This window comes from Candoia aspera, chromosome 1, assembly GCF_035149785.1.
Source record: "Candoia aspera isolate rCanAsp1 chromosome 1, rCanAsp1.hap2, whole genome shotgun sequence".
NCBI lineage: Eukaryota > Metazoa > Chordata > Lepidosauria > Squamata > Boidae > Candoia > Candoia aspera.
In genome coordinates, this window is record NC_086153.1 from 303,839,240 (window position 1) to 303,865,394 (window position 26,155).

A 26,155-nucleotide genomic window follows, 5' to 3' on the forward strand; every position below is an offset into this window, starting at 1 on the left:
CAGGGCCCCTCAGTGGTGGACCTTTACCTTTGGTCTGTCCTCTCCAATGATACATACCTGCTGGCACAGGCTTGGTTGTTTTTCTGGCAGACAAGAATATTTTTATTTTCCCATGCATTTTAAGTGATGTACTAAAATTATGAGTATGTTAATAACATTTATACTGCAATTCCAACTTTTTATCCACATTTATTTTTGCTCACTCTGTTTTATATTATTTATTTTCTGTATCTAAAGTTTCTGTCATCATAAAATCACAGAATATAAGGGTTGGAAGGGGTCTAAGTTATCAACAGCCCTGTGCCCGTGTACAAATCCACCAGCACAGCATCCCTGAGAGATCTCCATCCAGCCTCTGTTTAAATGTTTAAAGCAGTGTTTCTCAACCTCAGCCTCAACCTCATGCTGGCTGGGGAATTCTGGGAGTTGGAGTCCACATGTCTTAAAGTTGCTGAGGTTGAGAAACACTGGTTTAAAGTCTCTGTATAATGATGACATTAAACTGTTGCTAATTTTGTAGGACAATATATACATTTCTAGAATAAATATAATCATGAATAACGAAAGAAATGCAAAGGACAGTATCTAAAATTTTACATGCAGTTCTTTTATTTATAAGAGTAGTAATACCTTTCCATTTAAAAAAAAGGCTGCCGATGGCAGCTAACAGTACAGCATTAAAGGAAAATAAACACTATTATTAGAGTTAGAAACCCATTAGTGTTTACTGGAAGAATTACTAATTATTTAAAATATTTAAATATAAAAATAAGATAGTGTTAGGAGTAATTGTTAGGGATAAAATCAAATAATTCATTAATTATATAGCTCCAGGTGGGAGGAATGAAAATAATAATATAACAAAACAACTAACGTGTATAATGTAGTGACAATTCGCACTTCAGGGTTTATTTTTAACCATGAAAAGCAGATTCAAAATTTGCTGAATAAATAAAAAATATATACAAATTAAAAGTAAACCAAAAAAAGCACACATCCATACTCCAACAGCCCAACTGATCAAGTTAAATAAATACCACTTGATTCCAGGATCAGTCATAAGGAGGAAAACAATTTCATCCAAAAGTAGAAGGTCAACAAAGCAGGAGGTGAAACAAATCTTGTAGGAGTCTGGGAGCTTAAGTGCTTAAACAATGCCACACGTCCTGTCAAATATGACATTCCAGAAATTTAGCTGGAATTCTGTTTCATTAGTGTGCTTTAAACTTTTGGTTGGAAAAATATTTATATTAAACAAAAAATTGTCCCAAGGAAATGTGAAAAGAATCCCTCTCCAGCTAGAAATGAATAGTAACTATAGCAAGCTTGAGTGGGAAGACTTGGTTCATTTTATAAGACAGGGCCACAACTCAATTACAATGAACCAAATTTCATCCAAAGGTTTCTAAATTCTGCCCTTGGCATCTTCAGGTCGGGCTCTAAAAAGAATTTTGCCAGTCAGTGTCAACAATATTGAACTAGATGGCTCAACAGTTTCACTCAGTCTAAACTCTAAAGCAACTTCCTAGGCAGTAATATCAAGTAGCAGAATGTTCTCCACTGGAGATTCGCTATCAGATATGCTTGGATAGATTTACAAGTAACCAAGTATCCAACTTAGTTAGAGGTATTGGGAGCGGGATAACCATCATAAATAGCAGGTTCAGCCTCCACTCTGCTTATCATAAGATCTACATGCAGTTCACATGGGCACAGCTTCATGCCCAAAGAGCTTTCTGAATATGTTATATGCAGATATATTTTTTTCCTCTGTATTATTCTCTTATGGTCTGTCTTTCTTTCCTTCTTTCTTTCGCTTAAGAAAATGCAAGGGTGATGAAGCCTCCAGAGCACGTTTGCCTTCACGGAAAATTGCTACCACTTACAGCAGTTGTCTTCAATCTGGGCTCTCTAGACTGACTGGTATGATCCCAAGAAATGATTTATTTATTTATTTATTTATTTATTTATTTACTTAAAGTTATTGGCTGCCTAAGTCCAGTAGACTCTTATTTAAGGAGCTTCCAAGGGGTGATACCTAGACATCCATGTGACTTTTTCCTCTTCTAATTCAGATTATGCATAGCCCTAATTGGCACGCAGGACTTGTGCTTTCAACCTGTCTCTGAGTCCAAAAAATAGATTTTTATCAACCTGATTTCCTGGAAAAAGTCTCTTTTTCTTTTTCTGATCTGCTTTTCCAGTACAGCTTTCCCCTACTTTGAGTGTGTTTGTTAACTCATCATGAAGTAGGTTTTAAACACTCTCATTAAACATGGTAACAAATCTCAGTTTACGCAACACACAGTTTAAATTGGTAGATCATCATGCCTCAAAGGGGACTTTGCCAGGTGTTGTGCCACAGATGATGTCACTAGGGAGAGGTGAGTTCCTGTTTGTTTGGAGAGGATACTGTATTGAAACACTCAGGAGCTAGTAGCAAGCTATTTTAAATTTCAGCTTCTATAGCCTTATCAGTTTAGTTCATTTTAGTTTTGGTGTTTAGGAATCACTTCCCCGCATAAAGTTAAAGTAGGTAAAATAATGCAGTCATGAAAATAATCATACCTTAAAACAATAAAAATGCACAAGCTGCTACTAAAGGCAGAGATATTAAAACTAAGACACCAGCAGTGATTAAAAATCACTTAAGTACTGGTCCCAGTGAAAAGCAGTAAAATATAACTGAAGCTTAAGCAAATACAAATCAGGCCAATTCTTTAGATGGGGCACCTTTACAAAAGCCATGTAATACAAGAGTGAGTTACTATGACAAATGTGGAACAGAATCACAGAATTGTGCAGCAGGACAATTGAACCCAAGCCCCGGTTCAGTGCAGGAATCTAAACATCAGGTGGCTGCCCAGCTTCTGTTTGAAAATGTCAGCAGTCTCTGAGAACAGAAGGGAGTCAAAATCAGCAAGATGGTGGATGTAGTTTTACGATGCCAGCCTGCCCCTTTTGTATGTGCATCAATGTATGCATATACAGAGGAGGTGGGGCTTGCATCACGACACTCCTTCCACCATCTTGCCCATTTTGACCCCACCCTGCAGATGTATCCAGAGAAGGGGGAACTTACCAGCTCTGTCACTGGTTCCAAATTATTACTACTGTTAGTAAATGTTTCTTGGCATACAATTGGAATCGGCCTTCCTGTAACTTGAGACCATTCTTCCATGTCTTCTAGGATGATACCAAACAGGTTTTGACTTTCTTCTAAGTGACATCCCCTCAGACACCTCAAAAGAGGTCTTAAATTTTCCTTCATTGTTTCCTCTCAAAGTTAAAAATCTCATTTCTTCAGTCTCTCCTTTTAAGACCAAGTTTCCAGCCCCCTGATCACCTGAACTTAACTTAAATGTGCAATGCCCCAAACCAGACATAGTAACTGGAACTACCACAGTCCTCAAGGTGAGGTCTGATCAATGCAGGCTATAGTGGAACTATTATTTTCCATATATTGGAAACTATACATCTATTGCTGGAGCCCAAAATTACATTTCCCTTTTTAGCTGGAACTGATGTTACTGATACATATTCAGCTTGTGACCAACTACAATTTCAAATTCCTTTTCACACATATTTTTATCAGACCTAATATTCCCTATCTTATATCTGGGTATTTTATTTTTCTTGTGTATACAGTATATCTCTGTAAAATTTAATTCTGTTCTTTTCAGCTGATTTTTCTAACCAATCATTATGAGTTTTACTTCTAGATTATTTACCATTCTGTTCAATTTTGTCACACCTGAAAATCTGATACACATTCCCTCCACTGCTTTATCTAAGTAATTAATGAAAATATTGAAAAATATTTAAGAACTTGGGGCCCAGGACCGCACCATGTGGCATTCCACCTAATACCCCACACCAGTTTACTAGGAACCACAGATAAGTATTCTTGGTGAGCCTCATAACAAGGCTTCAGGGCCACATACAGTCCTGGTACTGCACACTGCCTGCTTTTGCTATAGGGGGGCATCGTTATTCTTCCAAATAAAGTTGATGCTGGAGACTAGTGCTTGGTTTACTAACTTCTCATTTAAAACTAAAATGAAACAAGGAGCTATGGTGTTCACACACACCATATTGGAGACCTTGGGATTAACTGTAAAAAGCATTTGTCTAAAACAGGTATTCTAATCCAACTTTATTCCAGAAAAGGTATTAAGATCCCCACCCCCATGGACAAAAGTTAAGGTAGGAGCATTGCAGGAAACATTGTAGAAAGGATCAGGTAGTCTACACGTACTTCCATTCTAATTCAATTTCTGCCATTCTTTTAAAAAGATAATTTAATTTGAAAGAAAGCTCTGAATATGAAATATTCCAAATCAAACCTCCCGTAAGAACAGATTTCAACAAGGCATGCACTGTGAGTGCACCCCACATCTCTGTTGTTCTGAATAAGAAGGCATCACGGCAGCACTTTGCTTTTAGTACACCACAGCAACTGCTGCCTTTTATTGCTCAACCAATGATTAAAAATATATTCGGGAATTCTTTTCACGGTTCTGTTGCTTCTTGAAAAGAATGTGGTGATTGGCCACAGTAACGAACAATAAAACATCACAATTGGATACTCTCATTTAATGAGGACAAGTTATTTACTCCTAATACTCTGGACATACAATCACAACGTGTTTAACTATGCATTTTGCATTCCTGGCAGTTTGCTCTCTGCTCCCAAGCTGGGAACCTGGTGCACCTCTGAGAAGTAGTGTCAGTAATTGTTACTTATAGTTGTAAAATATTTAACAGATATGTTAATCAGCCTAGCATAACTATCCAGGAAAAAAGTACTCGTTGAAGAGACAAATGTGCAAACTGTCCACCTGCATACTTTAGTCTGAACTAGCAACTGAGAGTAGCCCTGATTTTGTATATTAGTCCATATATAGGTAGTAAGCCACAAGAGCTTTATGTTTTCATATTTCCTTAGATTTGATTAAGTTAGACCAGTGTACTCCAGGATGTGTTGTTACTAGTTCCCAGAATTCATAATTAGCACATCCATATCAACTGGAATTGATATGGGAGGCGCTCCCAATGAATCTGGAGGGCACCAGATTGTGGGAGATTATCCTAGTGAATAAAGCTTTCTCAAGTATTGGCATGATTCTGCTCACCCAGACTGGCCATTGTAAAGGCTTTGTAAGCAGGCTGAGATATTGCTGGAACTACTATGCCTCTTCTGGCTGTGATTTTTTTTTACCTACAGAGACCTGATATAGGTTGACATGATGGTTCTCTCTAACTTGAGAATTGCTGATTCCTGCCTCACCAGCTTTATTCCTAAAACAATCTATCCCACTGGGTTGCTGTATGGACCAAATAAAAAGAAACTCCATATACACTATCTGGAACTCTCAGGAGAATGTTGGGATAGAAATGTAATACATAAAATAAAAAATGAACCATACCACCGAAAACGTAAAGGGGTGCAATTTGGTTAGCTTAGCTTTTTAATTGATGCTGAAAAAGAAAGGTGCTAATGTTCAGGAAATGCCCTTTTGCCTTAACTCCATTTCCACTCTTTCATTATATTTGCAAATTGATAGTTAATGGTCCAATTAAGGTGCCCACTACAGAATCATATATACTTTTTTTAAAAAATACTGAATTGTGGCAATAGGAGATGTCACAAGTTATCTCATGTAGAATTTCCTGACTCTAGAATAATTGCACTGCAGACCAAGGTATACCTGAAGGCAGTGGGGGGGGGGAACCTTCTCCTTGTGCCATGATGAGATCATTTGCACTTTAATAGGCACATAACAGTGAGAAGATGCAGTTCATCTAGATAGACTAAAAGAACAGCTGCTGCATTTCCCTAAAGTGGATTCTCTAATGCAGTGTTAGCGCTGCTAAGTTCAGTAATCTGCCAGCACTCTGCAACAAATACTGCTATTAGTACCAATCAATTTGGTTACTTTCTCTCTGAAAATAACCAGTCCTGCACCCCAAATGTACAAATTGCGTTTTATTACTAGTCCATCTGGACAAGGAATTGAAGTCCCCAGTGACAGAAAACTCGGATTTTAAATGCCAGAGTCCTCTACATACTTTCTGCCACAAGCACCTTGTACAAAATGATCAGGAGTCATTTGTTTTTTCCAGGCAGCACTGAAACTGGGACTTGAGACTTCAGCTTAGTGGATCTGAGCCCTGTTAAACACAATTCTTGTTATTTTGCATGGAAGCAAACTTAACCAGCTTATAGCTTGAAACAATAGCTTTTCAGAGCCCAGAAACCATCCACAAATCATGGAACTGTATGTCAACACATACACTGGATTTATGCATCTTGCTAACCATGGTTGATTAATCATGGTTTGTCAAATAAACCATAATTGGCTGAATTTGTCCATCACACTATGTCATACTCAAATACACCAGGCACAGGATACTGTACAAGAGAACTTTATCTGAATGAGATGGCAGCAACCAACGATCTTCACAGTGTTACTGTCTCTTTCTTTCTCTGTCACATGTTCGCTTAGCAACCATTTTGCTTCCAATTTAAGGAATGGATTGTGGTCTCTAAACAAGGAGAGGGTACAAAATATCTATTGAAAGCAGGGGAAGGCAGAAGAGAAACTTCTCCAGGGAGATTTGAATACCAATAATTCAAGATAACAATTCAAGTTTTATGACACAGCCTCCTTTCTTTATCCATGCATTTAGCTTTTTTTTTTTTTCTCCAACACACTCAGTGACTCTACGGCTGTCTAACTATTTCCTAATAATTTTATCCTTTCAATACTATCATTTTCACTTCCCGAAAGACAGTATCACGTAAGGTCTGGATAGACTCATGTAAAAAAGAATATTTTTGTTCTATGAATCTCTTCTTTGGGGTCAAGAGATCCATGTGGAAATAAAGCTTAAATGTCACTTCAGCCAAGAGTTATTTCAAAAGAGTACTCTAAACTGTCACATTAAAACAATCCTTCAGTGTATATTATCTAGTGTCTGATAACATACTTTTGGTTAGTTTTTGGAAAACTGGCATAGCTATCACTGAAACCCCAGTAATTAGTATTTCTTAGACTAAACCAGGCCCTAACTAGCTTGAAGTAAAATATAAAGAGTAAATAAAAACCCATATTTTGCAGATGTTTTGTTCACTGCTTTTGTGGAAAACAGTAGTCCAACAATAACGTTACATGAGGAAACTGCACATCAGAGAGAAACACAGGCTGATTCATAACCACACATTTGTCTAAAGTGTGAAGTATCATGCATAAGAAGATAAGCATTACTGACAGAACTTTCAGGCCACTCAGTTTGGGTCAAAATCATCACCAGTCTCAATGGAGATACTCAAATTAGAAGAGCCCAAATAATATATGTGCATGTTCCAGCCTTTAGTCTTCTAAATCAAGTTTAGGTTTTAGGCCTATGCTGCTCTTACTCAGCAGAACAGCTCCCAGTTATTTGAGAATCTAAGAACAGCAAGAATTCCAAAAAAACACCTCTTCCATCTGTCAGTTGCCAAAAGCAGCTACTCGAATGTCTCTGTAAATGCACAAACAGGACATGAAGCTGATACCCCCTCCAATGCACAGCAGCTGGTACTCAGTAGGCCTAAAGGTGCATCGAATGAAGTGATTATACCAAATAATCATTAAATTCTGACTCCATGTCATCCATACACAATATATGTTATTTAGTTATTTAGTTATTTATATTTCAAATTTCTGTCACTGCCCATCTCCCCCCAAAGGGGGACTCTGGGTGGTTTACAACAGAATAAACAAATTAAAACCATAAAACCTAATTTACAATGCAAACTATCATATCTATCTATTTATAATTGTGGCAAATAACATCCATTGTGGCAAAAAGCTCTATTTCAATAGGGAGAGCACTACAGTGCCAACCACCCCCAGGAAAAGCTGTTGCCCTTCCCATCCCTAGCAAGGCAGCAGAACCAGGTTTTCAAATTCTTCCGGAAGGCCAGGAGCAAAGGTACCTGCCTCACCTTGGGTGGCAGAATAAACTTATAAACATATGTGCTTAATATGGACTATACTTGTCCATTAGAGGCAAGTTGTTTCCTTGTCAACAGTGGTTCTATCAACATTCATGACTGATCAATCAGTTGGTTGGATCTGTATGCACTATATAGAATAAAAGAGGATATATACTTTTTAAAAGCAATATAGCTTGGTGCTATTAATAACAGTACTATGAAAACACAGTTCTGGAGATAGAATTCCCAAAATATATTTCTAAAGAGCAAGTTAGCAGACTTTTTAATATAACGACAAATCAACAATAAGGAGATGCACAAATTTAGAATCACAGCAAAGTCGTAGCAGCCTTCCTGAAACTAAGCAGAACAGGTTGAATAAGGTTCAAGAAAGGCGACTGTATACAGCAGAGTTTCTCAACCAGGGTTCCATGGGACCCTAGGGTCTCATGAGAGGTCACTCGGGGTTCCCAGGGGTTCCCAGGGAGATCACAATTTATTTTAAAAATTATTTCAAATTTGGGCAACTTCGCATAAGAGGTAAGTTTCATTATTTTTAGTTTAAGAACTCTGTTAATGCTTATACTGTATACAGGCCTACACATGAGACGAATATAATAATTTTGTAACTTGTGACCTATATTTAAGCCTGTATGTGGAGGGGTTCCCCAAGGCCTGAAAAATATTTCAAGGGTTCGTCCAAGGTCAAAAGGCTGAGAAAGGCTGATATACAGTACTGAATGTCATGATGGAAGAAACCAGGATATTAATGGATTCCATATATACTGTAAATGCATGTAAGTTTTCAGCAAAGTTATCATTGTTTGCTCTTCTGAGAACATTAACTAATTGTCAGCTCCTTGCTTTTTAATCAGTTTTTTTAGGAAAAAAAGAAAACATTCCATCTCTTTCTCATCTATTTTTGATACACGCTACTCTGTACTGATCAGACCTGGCCTCAAAAACTATGTCAAATTCTGGGCACTACGTTTTTAAGAAAGTTTAGCATAAATTGAAACAGCTTCAGAGAAGATCAGCATGGATAATCAAAGAACTGAAAATTAAGCCCTACAAGGAGAGAGATTTAGCCTTGAGAAAAAGTGACCTAAGAGAATTTAATAGCACACTTTAAATAATTGAAAAAGTGCCATACAAAAAAAAGACAATGACCTGTTCTCTCTCACCCCAATATAGACAAAAAATAATTGTTTTAAGTAACAGAGAGACAGATTCTAGTTGAATGTTAGCGAAACCTTTGTAAGAACAAATTGGAACCAGTTACCAATGGATGTTCTTTACTGGACATCTTCCAGGCCAGAGAGGACAGCTATCTGTCAAAGATGCTTTAATTTGGATTCAAATGCACTGAACAGGGAATTGGACTTAATGGCTTAACTACCCATTTCTATAATTCCTTCTAGCTCTGCCTATAAAAGCTTGATATTGGTCAACAATAGGCAATACACTCCTGCAATCCAGAAATAGTATTTTGATAATGGGTGACATAATGACTTCCATAAATTTTGCTAGTTGAAAGCACTCAGATTAAGAGCCTTCCACAAACTTGTCATAGTCAAATGTGTAACAATGAGTTGCCAAGGACAACTTCCTTCCTTCCTTCACTTTATATGGCCACCCACTTGCCAAACAACTCTGGGTGGCTAACAGAGTTAAAATTTTATAATATAAATGCAACAATAAAAAATAAAGTACACCACATTGGGAATAAAACATGATATTCACATTCAAATTCACACAAACACACACATACACACCAGGTCTTCAAGGCTTTTTAAAGGCTGGTGGCAGGCTCGGGACCAGCCAAATCTTGAGGGGGGGTGGGGAATAGAGCACACACTGCAATAGAGAAGGCATGTTTTGGAGTCCCATCAGATGACACTGTTGAATTGATGGAACCTGGAGCATGTCAACCACCTCAGATCTTGTAGGGTGGACAGAGTTAACTGGAGAGAGACAATCTCTCAAACATCCTTACTGCAAGTGATATAAGGAATATAAATCTTGCCCAGGTGGGCTTTTTACAAGTATCACTCAAGAGAGCAACAACTGCTGAGAAAGCTACAAGGCAGACTTTACAAAATAGCACAAATTGCTACCAAATGTCTCCATTCTGAAAGTCTGAGGCATGAACTGCTTCTCTTTCTCCCTTTTCTTACACTGTACACTTTACTGAGCTGGCAGATCCTGCCACCCTAGAGAAAGACTACAGCACCCTGGAGAGCACTTTCTGAAAGTCTAAAGTGCTGCTGGGTGAGCACAGGAACCATACTGCACAGAACCCAGAAAAATGATGGCCATCCACATTATGGGAAGTTGCTGTTCTCCAGATTCTCAGGCTGTTGCAATACCCTTCTATGAGTGGCTATAGGCCAACTGCATGTTACATTAAATGCACAGTAGCATTTGGGTTAGAGTCTTTATATATATCTTGGTCTGTCAGGAGGGGGAAGGAGGTACAATCCAGGTTACAGCTGCTAATCCAGACCAAGATTTACAATCTTGAGAAAAACCACCATATGCCAGTGACTGCAATGGTCTTATTAGGCACCAATGGGAAAGTAAATGTATTTTTGAAGGGAACCAAAATAGGGAAGTTTAACTTCTTTCTTACACTGCAATTCCAATCTGTGGTGGCACTGCGGGTTAAACCGCTGGGCTGCCGATCGGAAGGTCGGCGGTTCGAAACCGCGCAGCGGGGTGAGCTCCCGTTGCTCATCCCAGCTCCTGCTCACCTAGCAGTTCGAAAACATGCAAATGTGAGTAGATCAATAGGTACCGCTTCGGCGGGAAGGTAACGGCGTTCCGAGTCGTCGTGCTGGCCACATGACCCGGAAGTGTCTATGACAACGCCGGCTCCAAGGCTTAGAAACGGAGATGAGCACCGCCCCCTAGAGTCGGACACGACTGGACTTTACGTCAAGGGAAACCTTTACCTTTACCTTTAACCCTAACCTCATGTCCTGAAACGTATTTTTGCACACACTTTGACTTCTATGGCTTGAGATAATGTTCTTAAAATGTTCATTTTAGCTCAACATAATCTTTGTGGACCAATTAACTTTTGCAAGCCTCCAAGCAGAGTTTCTTCTAAAGCAATTAATGGTATCTGCTTGTGGTCTTTGCAGCTTCAAAATCTTCTCATCGCTTGCCATCCCAGATATGATGCCTCTAATCCTGGTGGTAAAGTACAGCCATAAAGACTGAAATGAAAGGAATCCTTTGCACATGTTAAAAAATGTTAGCCATGTATGGCATCTTTTACCCCAGTGATTGTTTGTTTTTAATTCTAAAGTATTATTGGTTTCTTTGCAACTTAAATTGGTCTAATTTTTGAGAGGTTTTTTTCTTTTTGGAGATTCCTGTTCAGTATGTAGTCTCAACAGGTGGCTGTACTGTCATGTTCACATTCTAATGTCTGGTTAACATTGTAACGGTTCACATGTCATTCTCTGTTCCGTATCCCTTCACCCGGGGTTTTTCCATTCTGTTGCCCTCCCTTGTTTTGAGGGCTTGGAATGCATGTTTGGGTTTGCGCTCCTGTTCAAGGTTACTTTCCCAGGCGCGTCTAACGGCATTCAGCACCTGGGAGGGGGAGCGTCCTGACGGGCGACGGGGCGGGACCTGCCCACAAGCAAGGCTTTTAAGTTTGTATTTGGCGCGCTTTTGCTCATTCTCAGCTTTCTCTGTATTTGCATACTATTCCTTTAATAAATCAGTTATCTTTAAGCCCGAGCTTGTGAGACTGAGTATTTGGGTTTAGGCAATCGTTACATAAAGCTGAGAATCATTTTTTCCATTTTCCGCTGGCCCCATCCAATCCTTGGATAAGAGGGAACGCTAGCGATGACAGAACCTCAACTTCGCGTAAGTGAGGGAGGCGAAGAAGAGCGGGAGGTGGTCAAAAGCCGACCAGCGCTAACCTCGAGAGCGCAAAGAGCAGCACGTCGGGAGTTGCGAGATACCCAATTGGACGAGCTGTTGACATCCATACAGGAGAGTCTCAGGAGTGAACAGAGATCTGTTATGGAAAGAACCACGGGGAGGGGGTCTCCCCAATTGGCCTGGGAGCACGAAGTCCCTCTGTCACCGAAGGTGGTGATAACCAACCAACCCCAGGAGGAGCCGGTCACTCCGGCCCGTATGAGGGCATTGGAAGATAAAATGGATTTAATAGTAACGATCCTCAAGGATCTACCCAGAGAGGATCAGCCCAGAGAGGCAGAGCCCACCCCGGAGGATTGGGAGGAAGAGCCGTCACAGTACCCCAGGCACAGCACCCTGTCGACCCGGGGGAGAAGTAAGACTCGATCAGCCCATCAAAGGGGAGAGCGAGAGGCAAGACCTCCTAGGGATCGACCACTTGTGGGGGCTCGGCGTACGCTGTCATTCGCGGCACCGCCACAGCCAGCTGAGCCGGCAAGAACCTTCCCACCATTTGGAGTGAAGTTTGATGGGGATCCCGCAACGCTCTCCTTCTTTATTACGAATGCCAAGCATTATATGGAAGATTGGGGTCGGAACTTTCGGTCTGAACACGGCAAGGTCAATTTCATTGCCAACAAGCTGAGAGGAAGGGCAGCGGATTGGTATGTGCAACTATGCCAAGCTGAGGCAACTGAGTTAGAGGACTTCGATGAATTTTTGTGGGCACTAAAAGAGCATTTCGAAGACCCCCTAGCTCAAGAAACGGCTAAAAATGACCTGCGGAAACTTTATCAAGGGTCCCTCTCAGTTGCCAAATATGCGTTGGAGTTTAAAGCCTTGGCAGGAAAAGTGGAAGACTGGTCTGAGCCAACAATCATCGAATTGTTCAAGCAGGGGCTTGAACCCGAAATCCTTCGATGGGCTCTGGGCAGAGATGATCCCAAAACGCTATATGGGTGGATTCAGTTGGCGGGAAGCGCAGAAAATGCCCTACGAACCTATGCCCATACCAAAGAGCTTAGACAAACACGTCTCGCTAGAGGAGCGCGCGCATCTGGACTTGCCAGCCGCCCCAAACCGAAAACCTGGGAAGAAGAGAGGGAGCAACGGTTCTCCAAGGGTCAGTGCCTCCGATGTGGAAAAGAAGGGCATCGAGCCACGTCGTGCCCGAGACGTCGTCCAGAGGAACGACAGACGAAACCCGCGATTAAGACGCCTGCTCCTGCTCCACCGCGAAAACTGAAGGCAGCCCTCGCGGAACTGGACCCCCCCGACCTACCCTTCGGAGAAGAGGAGGAAGAGTTGCAATTCGAGCAGCCGGCGGGAAAAGCCTACCACCTGCCCTGAAGGGCGCCCTAGGGCAGGTGGAAGAAACCGGGCGTAACCATGATTCGGTGAGTGGAAACTTTCCCACACTGACTGTTAAACTTAAGCTGGGCTCACAAACCAAGACGGTGGAAGTGTGGGCCATGCTAGACTCGGGTTGCTCCCGTTCTCTAATGCACCCTGATGTCGTAGCGGCTCTAGAACTGCCCACGTTCCCTTTGCCAAGACCCATGATTTTCACCCAGTTGGATGGAACTATGGCGGGAGGGAAAGCAGTTAATCTTTCCACGGGACTGGTCGCCTTGCAGATGGGCTCCCATCAGGAAAAGCTGCCATTTGTGGTAGCTCCAGTGGGGGGTCCTCTGGTAATTTTGGGGATGCCTTGGTTTGTGCAACAAAACCCTTTCATCAACTGGCTGCATAGAACTGTGACGTTTGCGGATGGATTTTACAAAGTGCCCGAAAAGGACCTATTGGAGGACATGGAGGGTGGAGGGGTAGCGTATACCACTGTACAAACGCTTCAACCTCTTGAGGGGCTACCCAATCAGTACCAAGATTTTGCTGAAGTATTTGGGGAAAAGGAAGCAGATCGCTTGCCACCCCATCGAAAAACGGACTGTGCCATTGAGTTTTTACCAAATGTAAAATTGCCTCACCCAAAAATATACCCCATGTCTCCCAAAGAGCTTACCACGCTAAGGGAGTTCATTGACAAAAATCTGGCTAGGGGTTTCATTGAGCCTGCTAATTCCCCGGTAGGAGCTCCTGTCCTATTCCGGCCAAAAAAGGATGGGTCATTAAGGCTTTGTACCGATTTCCGCGGGCTCAATGCGGTCTCAATATTAAATAAATATCCTTTGCCCCTGATCAAAGATATGTTATCACATCTGGCCAGAGGTAAAATTTTCTCAAAACTGGATTTGAGAGAAGCTTACTTTCGCATTCGCATAAGAGAGGGGGATGAGTGGAAAACAGCGTTCAACTGTCCTCTTGGGGCTTTCCAATATAAAGTTTTACCATTCGGTTTATCTGGGGCACCCGGGGTTTTTATGCAGTTAATCAATGAGGTCTTGCATGACCACCTATTTAAGGGAGTACTAGTATATTTGGATGATGTATTGATTTATACTGAAACCATGTCAGAACATATCCTTTTGGTGCGTCAGGTACTGGCTAAATTGGAAAAAGCAGAGTTGTACGCAAAACTGTCAAAATGTGCGTTTCATCAATCGCAAATTGATTACCTAGGCTACCGAATTTCAGCTCAGGGCATTGAAATGGACCCTGCAAAAGTAGAGGCTATTGTAGCATGGGAGCCTCCCCGTACCAGGAGACAATTACAAAGTTTCCTTGGATTCTCTAATTTCTATCGGGCATTCGCCCAAAATTTTGCAGAAATCGCCCTCCCCCTTACTGAACTGTTAAAAACTAAAGGACAGGGGGATACGCGACGTTCGAAGAACCCAGGCGCGCTCCTTAAATGGACTCCAGCCTGTCAGCAAGCGTTCCAAACGCTCAAACAACTTTTTACCACCGAACCAATCTTACAGCATCCAAACCCCTCTCAACCCTTCGTTGTACAAGTCGATGCTTCGGATTTTTCCATAGGAGCAATTTTGTTACAATCTGACCAATCGGGTGCTTTAAAACCCTGTGCCTACCTCTCTCGCAAATTCACTGAAACAGAGAGACGTTGGCACGTTTGGGAAAAGGAGGCTTTTGCTGTAAAAACGGCTTTAGAGACGTGGCGACACCTACTGGAAGGTACTTCCAACCCTTTTGAAGTCTGGACTGACCATAAAAACCTGGAAGCTCTAAGCACCAGCCGAAAACTCAGTCCCAAACAGCTGCGCTGGGCTGAGTTCTTCAGCCGCTTTGACTTCACTCTTAAATTTATACCAGGCAAGAAAAACTTTTTGGCTGATGCACTCTCGCGCAGACCCCAAGATGATGGCCCAGGGCCAACGGTCCAAGGCACCGTCTGGACCGACAAACAATTAAGTCTGGCAGCAGTGACTCGCAGCCAGACTCGAGCACAACCCACTCCGCCTCCAGTCGCTCCGCCTTCCAGCAGCTCACCTCCCTTGTCAATTCCCTCCGATTTGCAACAACAGTTGCTCTCCCACCTTAAAACGGATACTTGGTTGCAAGCCAACCGACACATGTTAGCTTTCACCGATGATCTTGCCTGGCGCAACGATCGTCTCTATGTACCCGCAGCTATGCGGAAAACCATACTACAACGTTGCCACGATGACAAGCTAGCTGGGCATTTCGGCTACGTGAAAACTTTGCACCTCGTTCGCCGACAATTCTGGTGGCCAACTTTACTCAAGGACTTAAAAGAATATGTCACTGCGTGCCCTGTATGTGCGGCGATAAAGCGCAAACCGGGCAAACCCCAGGGTCTCCTTCAACCCGTAGCCACTCCGTCGGTCCCTTGGCAGGATATCTCCATGGATTTTATCGTTGATCTACCCCCTAGTCAACGCAAAACTGTCATTTGGGTCGTCAAAGACTTTTTCTCCAAACAAGCCCACTTTATCCCCTGCGCTTCTATCCCTACCGCGCAACAGCTGGCACGCCTCTTCCTCATCCACGTGTACCGTCTCCACGGTATCCCCGCCCGTTTGGTGAGTGACAGAGGCACACAATTTACGTCACAATTTTGGCGCGCATTTTTAAAACTTCTGGGTACGCAACAATCACTTTCTACTGCTTGGCATCCGGAAACGGACGGATCTACAGAGGCTGTTAATTCTACCTTAGAACAATACCTCAGAGCTTTTGTTAACTACCAACAAGACAACTGGGTAGATCTACTCCCATTTGCTGAGGTCGCCTACAACAATTCCATTCATCAAACCACTGGTCAAGTTCCCTTTAAAACAGTTTTTGGACGCGAATTTGTTCCCATTCCTGAACTTCCTCATCCTCAACCGCTCCCAGCCACCCTCGCTGGATGGGCGGACTCTCTCAAGGACTCATGGTCTAATATTCTACTTGCCCTTCAACATGCCCAAGCTGCCTATAAACGCCATGCTGATGCAAAGCGTTCCCCAGAACCATCCTTTGCAGTCGGGGATAAAGTCTACTTATCAACTAAGTTTATCAAGTCCCCACAACCCTCTAAGAAACTTGGTCCTAAATTTGTCGGTCCTTTTTCAATTGTTGCGCAGCTCAACCCTGTTACGTTTAAACTCGATTTACCTCACAACCTTAAACGTTTACATCCTGTTTTCCATTGCAGCTTACTCAAACCCTGCCTGTCATCGGACCGTTGGCATCCACAACCCACTCCTCCACCTCCTCTCATGATCGACAACCAGCAACACTTCGAGGTGGCATCTATTCTCGATTCCAGACGCCAGCGCTCTACTCTACAATACCTCGTCCGCTGGAAACATTTCCCTCATCCTCAATGGGTTGCTGCTCCAGACGTGCATTCTCCTCGTCTCGTAGCCCAATTTCACTCTGCCTATCCTGACAAACCGGCTCCCTAATGTCTTTTGGGGGGGCAATATGTCATGTTCACATTCTAATGTCTGGTTAACATTGTAACGGTTCACATGTCATTCTCTGTTCCGTATCCCTTCACCCGGGGTTTTTCCATTCTGTTGCCCTCCCTTGTTTTGAGGGCTTGGAATGCATGTTTGGGTTTGCGCTCCTGTTCAAGGTTACTTTCCCAGGCGCGTCTAACGGCATTCAGCACCTGGGAGGGGGAGCGTCCTGACGGGCGACGGGGCGGGACCTGCCCACAAGCAAGGCTTTTAAGTTTGTATTTGGCGCGCTTTTGCTCATTCTCAGCTTTCTCTGTATTTGCATACTATTCCTTTAATAAATCAGTTATCTTTAAGCCCGAGCTTGTGAGACTGAGTATTTGGGTTTAGGCAATCGTTACATGTACCTAGCCAATCTTGGCTGATCTTGAAAGACACTAAGCAGCATCAGACCTGGTTAATACTTGCATGGGAAACCATCAAGAAATCCCCCAGCTAAAGACTTGACCAGGATGTTGAAGAAACAACCCCAAAGAAAGCAGTGACACTTCCATTCTGTGACCAAGAAGACAACATGGATGGGTCCATGTAATCATGAAGAGTTGAGCCTGACTTGGAGAAGACTTTAATTAAGGATGAAAAAATATTTGTATAAGCTCTTTAAACCAATAACAAAGAACTAGCTTTGACAACACAGTAGGTAGTATTAGCTGGAAGCAATTGAAAACAACATTTGGTCCACTGCTGATATCATCAAATTATACTAATTTAAAAGCGATTATTCCACTGTCTCCCTGATATCAGCTTAATCTAGGAAATACACTGAGAATTTAGCATTCTGAGTAACTCTGTGATTTACATGACTATTTCCTCTTCCATGCATGCAATTTACAGTACATGTTACTCAATTATTTTTGCAATCTTTGGCCCATGGAAGCTGATCCATTTTTCCCACCTATTCAGTGAGCTGGTAGATAACAAATTACAAGATTCCTACTGCCAATAACACTAGAATACCAACAATTTTCAGCAGAATCACTGGGAAACACCAGAGTCCAAGAGACTCTGCTCAAAATTGCTGTGGGGAAACCAACAATCATTAAAGAGATTCTCTGGGAAGAAGCTTCATTTGTTTCTTCTTTCCTCTCAATGACCCTGTTCAAGAACACTAAGAGGGAGGTAGAGATGAGAAGAGGAATTAAGGGGGGTGAACTTGTAGGAGGAAAGCTATGTTAGTCTATGGTAGCAAAAAATCAGAAAGAGTCTGGTAGCACTTTTTCCAACTACCAGTTTTATTAAAAAGCATCAGCCTTTGTGAGCTACAGTTCAAAAACGTGCTACCAGACTCCTGTTGGGCAATCAAGTACATGTGCATGTATACACAATATCTGACCCAGCAAGCTAGGTGGCTCTCAGGGCCAACAAGGTTGCCATCTTTTGAAATGCTTAATAGTATGGTGCATATATACATAAAGATTGCATGCTGGTAACAAATAAAATAAGGCTCCCCCCAAAAGTACTGTTTTCTCACACAGATGGAAAAGGTAACACATTGTGCTAGTTAGGGAACTAGAAACACATGAAATATCCTTTGAGGACATTTTCATGTGTATCAGAAAAGGTTCAAAACAAGAAGAGAGACAGAGAGCAAGCGAGTGCCAGGTTCGTGTAGTGGTTAAGGTGCTAGTCTGGAACCTGGGAGCCCATGAGTTTTAGCCCTCCTTAGGCATGAAAAGTAGCTAGGTGGCTTTGGGCCAGTCACTCTCTCCCAGCCATCACACAAGGTGGTTGTTGTGGGGAAAATAAAGGCAAGAGCATTGTGTGCACCACCTTGAGTTGTACAACAAAAGGCAGGATATAAATATCATCATCATCATCTTGAGACCAATTTCATTTGCCTAGCCAGTTTACTTAATAGAGCTGTGTAGCACTACAGAATAAATTCAAAAAAAGCGCTTCAAGCTGCATACTCTCTGGAAAAGGCATGGCTGCATTAAAGATTGCAGAAAGAGGATACATTCATGCTCTTGTGCATTTAGGGAGCTCAATCCAAAGCAACGTACAGCCTACTAGTTAAGCATAATGTTCAAACAGCCACATTTTAGATGAAACAATGCATTGCATTTTGTATCCTTTTTCCCTTTCTGAAATTTCAAAATGGGTATTTGCATTTTGAATTGCAGAATTATATGATAAAGACACATATCAAGCTTTGATATTCCAACATCCAAATTAGATATTTGGGTGTCGGGTATCATACAAGATGATGATGATGATGATGATGATGATGATGATGATGATGATGATGATGCATATAATGTTATATGTTTCCAGTATCTTCAGAAACTGGCAAGACCTGACTTATGTTCAAACACAAACCACAGACTTGCACGCTGTACATGAATGCTAAATACCCTTGCAACATCTCAATCTTCAGAAATATACCGGGTCCCAAGGAAAGAATTTTTTTTCTTTCTATTTGGGGAGACTTTTCAGTAGAGCCTTTTGTTCTTTTCCTGTATTGATGCTGGTGTCATAGTTTCTGCCAGTTCACATCCACAGAGCAACAATGCTAAATAAGCTGAGCTGCAACATCTTGAAATCTGAATAAAGTAGGGACTGCTATAGATGTTGAGCTGCTTGCCAAGTAGATCTACCAATTTTTCTACATCAGCACAAGCCATCAGAGAACATATTTTGCAGCCATCCAGTGAATCCAGTTCCTCTGCTCCATGCAAGAGAACAAACAGTTCAGCACGTACAACCAGCTTCCGTGGGATTTTAGTTTCAAGAACAGGAACTTTGTGCAACTACTTGTTCATACTGTGGGCTGCAGATGCCAGCCATTGCAGTACGAATACCTCACAACATTTTATAAGCTGATTAAATGCATCCACCTTAGCAATGACAATAAAATGTTGCTGACTCAAACAATAAGTGAATGAAATCAGTAGCTTTCTTTTCCTTTCTAATTGCTTTTTAAAAAAACAATCTATAACAGCTTTCCCCAAGATAGCTTTTTCCAGAAAGATTGTGACTACCCTTAGCACTGGCTATACTGATTTGGAATTTGGGATGTTTTAGACTCAGCTTAGCTGGAGGGCATCAGTTGGGGAAAGCAAGTTTGGAAAGATGGTGCAATTGTTTCTGAATCCTTCTTACAAATTAATCTAAAGAGAGATGTATGAGCCCTCCTCACATGAAACATATTGTAGCTCCATTCTGTTATTTTTACTGGAATAACATTGGGAGCCTTCAAGGAATGTTAGGGGGAAATTAGTAAATAGCACTTTTAAGAAGTATTTCAGATATCTCTTTATAAGAATTGCACAGTTTTCCGCTTACCTTCCCAGAAGAGAAGAAGTCTGAGTCAGTTCTTCTGGGATATGAGCTCTACAGCTCCAATAAATCACAGTGTTTTATACCGATGGCATAGAAGGTTCCTGTGGGATGGCATCACTATAGTAGTGCCACTTGTTGCTTCATGACAACACTTTTTTTTTTATTCCAAGATTCCCTCCTCCAAACTTCGCTTTTATCCAAATGTAGAAAAAGGGTTGACAGAACAGAATAATGTCCAGCCCTGTGACTATTAAATGGGCAACTTGATAGAGTTATTCACTACTCTTGTATGGAAAGAAATTTCAAGGCGAGGGAATGATGAGCGATTACTCTGCAGTTGCTTCATTTAAAAGAGGGCAACAGCCAAAACACCAGATTGATTTATTGATTTCAAGAAATTGTTCCATTCTATACAAACCCAGACTTCTGAATATTCTGGGATTTATGCATATCATTAAATCCTTAGCCTCACTGCTACAGAAGAGGCACAAGGGCAAAACATGTCCCCAGTTGCAGAAAATAAATAATAGAAGATTTTATAGAAGGCCATAATATCTATGGCAGTTAGACTAGTTGCTGCTTTACTCTGATTACGAAGGAGTCTTGCTTAGCATCCACCACCAATTCTATACTTCAATTTCCATCCCCAAAATGGAACTGCTGACCAAGGATCAGTGTAATTCTTTGTAATCATTAGGTTAATTGCATGGTTATTGTGACATGATTAATCTGTAATTTCTCTCATTTATTTCTGCGACTTGAGGCCTCATGAGTAAAAAAAGAAACATAAAAAAAATTGGCATGCTCCTTTTGGCATGGCAACAAATATGTGAGATCTGGTCCTTTGCTGTGTTATAATCTCCCTTAAGAGCAACATAGGCATCGTGAGTCATGATGTGAAAAAAAGTGAAGAAATCTAACTTTGAGCTCACCAGCAGTCCCACTGACCATGCTGGGGTCCTGGGCATTTGTTCAGGTTGCCCTGATTTTTATGCTGGGCCTTATCAAAGGCAAAGTGCTCATAATGAACACTCTACGGTACAATCCTCAGGCCAAACTGATGTGCTCAGAGTAATGCTGAAGGCCTACTAGGTTGCTTGCTGTTGCTCACAACCAGGCATATCTGATTTCTGTTGGGACCTGTTCAAGTTGTAGCCTTAGAGTTATAAAACTAAATTAAGAACAATATTACATGGCACACGACAGTGAATATAGTGCAGAAGAATATATGCATACCCTGTAAAAGAAAGTGAGTATATGATAGGGTATCTTCCAATTCATAATAATGCAGTTCTCGTTCAAGTGTGTACCTCCTTGTCCACTTTCTTGCCCTTCTTTGCAGAAAAAAGTAATCTGTATAGATTTCAGATACTATATGGGATTGGTTAAAAATCAGTGACCAGCATGGATCACTCACATCCAAATGTGGTAGCCATATAAAGGGAGGTATTTATCATTTCAACAACAGTTGAGGATTAACTTAACTACCATCAATTCTTCCGAGTTTTTCTCTGTCAGGTAGTCTCACTATCAACTACAACTTATGTTTCTCTCTATCTTAGCTCTATGTCAAATGTAATAATTCTGCAGTTTGACTAAAGTTCACAATTTTCTTACTATTCCTGATGCTATGGAATCTTATTTTTTTCTTAGTGACACTTAAACCTGAACTACTTGTTATTAAAGCCAAAGTAGGCAACATATGATTCTCCGATTGTTCTTGGGTGGTAATACCCAGTGTCCCTCATCATTGGTTAAGCTGGCTAAGACTGATGGAACTGTACTCAATCAACATCTGGAAGGCCATAATTGTTAATCCCAGAGTCACTGAGCTTTGGGTAGCATACAAGTTTAAATTATTATTGTTAGTTGCACAGTCAGCCAGATGTTTAGACTTGATTTGATTTGTTATTATTATTATTATTATGGCAATAGATTATTTACAGTTTTCTCTTTCACCTGTAACATTAGCAGACATCTGCAAGCAGAAAAGGAATAACTATCTCTTTGTAGGTAAATTCTCCATAAGCGTCCCAAGCCATATTTACAATGTCCTGGAGAGCATCCAATTGAGAATCAACGATTACTGAAACAATATGCAGTTCTATTACTGCAACATCAGAAGTACAGCTCTAGTGCACTCAGCACTATGAATAATGGCATGATGTTTAAAAACCAGGTTCTCCATAGCGCCGAATGACCTAGCAATAACACTGCTTCCCAAACCATGCTGCGGTTAGATATTTTCACCATACCCCAGATGAGTCCATTGTGTCCACCGCGCAGCTCCCATAGCTGGTGCACAAGTCTGTATCTTATCCACTCAGGAGCTGTTCAAATCCTGTCCATCAGATGTGTATCAGCTTGTAACTGATCACCACTGCAGCCCTCCTCTTTTTCTCAAATCTTCCTTATTGGTTATCCTATCAACTTTTTTATTTTTATCTAGTGTGGGCATCCTGTTCAAGTTTTTGGTAAGCTTCCTAGGATGTAAGGAGAGGTTAATGACAATAGGTAAGTTCTGAGGTGATTTCCTAGCAAATGCAACTATAACTTGAGAGTGTCAATTAATTATGGTGGCAAAAGAGAAAATATCACTAACACTATAGCCACATTCCTGCCATATAAGGGCATGATTCTACCAAGAAAGGAGGGATTGGAGGCTAGTGAATGTAGTGTGGCTCCCTGATTCACATAACTTCTCTTTACCGTACTTCACTGGACCAGCTGCAGTATCTTTATCATCTCAAAGTCTTCATATCATGTAATTCTATGGCATCTTCAGGCAGGATTAGAAAATCTCCTGCCTGAAATTCAGGAGTGAGGCTTCATGGGCCAATGATCTGATCCAGTATAAGGCAGTTTCTTTTGTTCTGATATATGCAGCTGATGGTATCACTGATTTCAGTAGAATGTAAGAGTATGTTGGGCTTACTCTCTATATAAAATCTATCATAGACTAGTTTTCTGTGAAGAAGTTAATGCTGTCTAGATAAATGTGTGTCCAGTCCTGTAGTAAGGCTTCCCAAAAACAAAAGGAAATATTTAATAATGAACTATTGTACTTGGTGAATGGGTAGACAGGTGCTTCAATCTCAAAAACTTCTTTTTAAGGCTGAAGACTCATTCTCCCCACCAAAGACAGGCCCAAATAACTGGTGTTACCATAGCAACCATACATATCTTATATTCTCAGGGTATACAACCATAACCTTTTACAGAAATCTAAAACGTCAAACCAGGGATGAAGAATTCTAAAATTAATTAGAAAAAAAATTGTCTGCATTTCTGTCACTTCATCTAAGGATTTTTCCTCCATTACCTTGTCTTTCTTTTACAGCACATGTAACATCCTTGTCTATTCATGTCAATTGTGTAAAAGTGTAACTGTCATGAGCTAACATTTTATATGTCGTGCTTGGAGGGCCATTCCCAATATTACACTGAGACAAAGTCAGATTTGCTACTGAATATATGCTCATTCTGGAACTCAACAAAAATTGCGTGGTTACATTTAATGAATATCAAATTTACCCTTACATATGTCCCTGGGCAAAAAAAAATCTATTAATTATTTGATATGATAACATCTCTCTCAATTACTGAGCATAAAAGCTTAACATATCTTAAATGCTTTGTGTAATTATTGAACTATGATTTGCCATATTAAAATAGTAATCAGAGTCCATCCAGTGAGTTAGACACATCTAGCTGCATCTTGCAGAAATTTCATAACACACATATTCAGAAAACTAATGTAACTGAGTCTGTAAAACAATCAGCATTCAAAGTTGTTCATCATATCAGAAATGAAATGTGGTTTGCATTGTTCCATCCATCCAGGGGCACCAAATCAGATTAACAGATGATAATTATACTTAACATTATCCCAACATATCTGATATGATTTATTATCCCATAACTGTGAATATCTAAATGCACGAAACATAGACAAATAAAACAATTTGGCACATTCTTTGAATCAGAGACTCAATAGTCTTTCTTTAAGAAAACTCATGTAATAGCTCACATTCAAACGATTTGTGAAGTTTGAGATTTTGAGTACACATTAATTAGAGCACAAAATTATTACTCCAATTATGAAACCATTTTCAAAATTAAATGTATGCTATTGTCAATATATCATATTAAAATACATGGGGTTGGACCCAAATATACTCATACATGGAACAAACCCACTATTTAATTAGGACTTAAGTCATATTGATTTCAAGTTGAAACCTCAGAGTAGAAACTTCTGAGCTGGCTAGTAATCCAAGCATCTTCATTTTTAAACATTCAAAATAATTTTGTATGAAATGTTTTAACTTTTTTCTCATCTCATGGGTTAAATCCAGCATTCTTTTACAAATGGAACATTTACTTCCTTTTGACAAGAGACTGAGATCCAACAGAAGCTGCCATTGAAAATGGGAAGTGCCCTCTCCTGATCCCTGGCAGTTTTGATAAATTTCCCCAGTTGTCTAGAACAGTTTTCCAGAGGCTGCAGAGAAAAGGAGGAATTAGCAAGAATTGTTTCTGCTATTCCACCAAAGATTCCCTGTGAACAAAATATTCTCTTAGTTATATAACAGATGTTTCATTCGTGCAGTAAAAAAATAAAATCAGATCTCTTCCTTGAACTCAAGCTACAATCTGGTGCCCATGAGGGTTTGGCCCCAGCATCTGCCAGTATAAGAAGCAAGGTCCAAAGCATTTTTGTGAGATAGACATGTTAGTCTGAACTGACCCATTCTTTTATCTCAGAACATTTGGTCTCCTAGGAATCCCCACCACAGAAGGCAATGGGCATAACTCAATGCTATTTATTTTATTTTTATTTTTTTTATTTTTATCCTGCCTTTATTATTTTTATAAATAACTCAAGGCAGCAAACATACCTAATACTCCTTCCTCCTCCTATTTTCCCCACAAAAACCACCCTGTGAGGTGGGTTGGGCTGAGAGAGAGTGACTGGCCCAAGGTCACCCAGCCAGTTTTCATGCCTAAGGAGGGACTAGAACTCACAGACTCCTGGTTTCTAAAAGGTAGCACCATGAATGGTTTTCAAGACAAAGAACTACTCCTTACATTTTTTTTTTCATAATGTTATTTAAGGTACAGTCTGACAGATATGGCTGAGATCACTGGTGACAACTGGCTACAGATCTATATAATTGGTTCTGTTCTCATATGACAGACATTTAAATCTTACAGAAAAGCTGTCAGGTGAACTGACAGAAAAGTGGTGAACATACCACTGCTCCTACATTGAAAGGGAACCTAAAGTTGTTCCGGTTTTGTGTTAGCAGAAGAGCTTCATTTAGGTGGCCTGCTTTTTTTCTTTTCTTTTTCTGGTTGGAATTACTTCGTAACTAAATATATGATATCAGCATAAATATGGGAATTGACTCAGCAGCACATTAGGGAAATAATCACATCATAGAAATAATTACTTACTAACTGAACTTTGTAATGCAGCTGGAGTCCACCACTTGTTGATCTTGAGAAACCCTACTATTCAAAACAGATTAATTGGGCTTTGGCTGCACAGAGGACATCACTACCACCATCAATGTTTAGGGATTATTTATTTCATTTTATTTATTTTGCAACAACAAAATTTAGCAAATAAAAGCACAAATTCCCCAGTCTCCATTTTCCCCCAATAAAGATGTTAGAACCAGCATCAGTTTCATCATCTCTTGAGGTGAAAATAAGTTACTATGAAACATAGAATCAAGAGCACTTCCTTTGTCCATTTCAAATTCAAGTATCTGGGATATTTTTATAATTCAGTTCTTGTGCTATTAAATCCCTTGCTATGTCTGAAGACAACACAAAATTGGGTATTTTGTCCATTTCAGAGCACTGACAGGTTAAACAAAGAGTGAAAAAGGAATGGTAAAAGAGGGAGCCAAACCCAGTCCTTCAGAAAACATATAAATCTGTCAGTCTTCCTGGGACTGCAAAAATATTAGCATCTGCTGTTGCTGTTTATAGGTTAAAAGCCTAGATGTTCAGCCTAGTCTGAATCATGAAGTGATCCTTACAC

The 26,155-nt window shown here is 40.6% G+C and overlaps 1 protein-coding gene across 1 annotated transcript in view; it reads right to left on the reverse strand.

Moving 5' to 3' along the window:
* KCNK10 (potassium two pore domain channel subfamily K member 10) overlaps positions 1–26,155 on the reverse strand; it is a 67,088-nt gene that overhangs the window by 38,824 nt on the left and 2,109 nt on the right. The gene's annotated exons all lie outside the window — the stretch shown is intronic.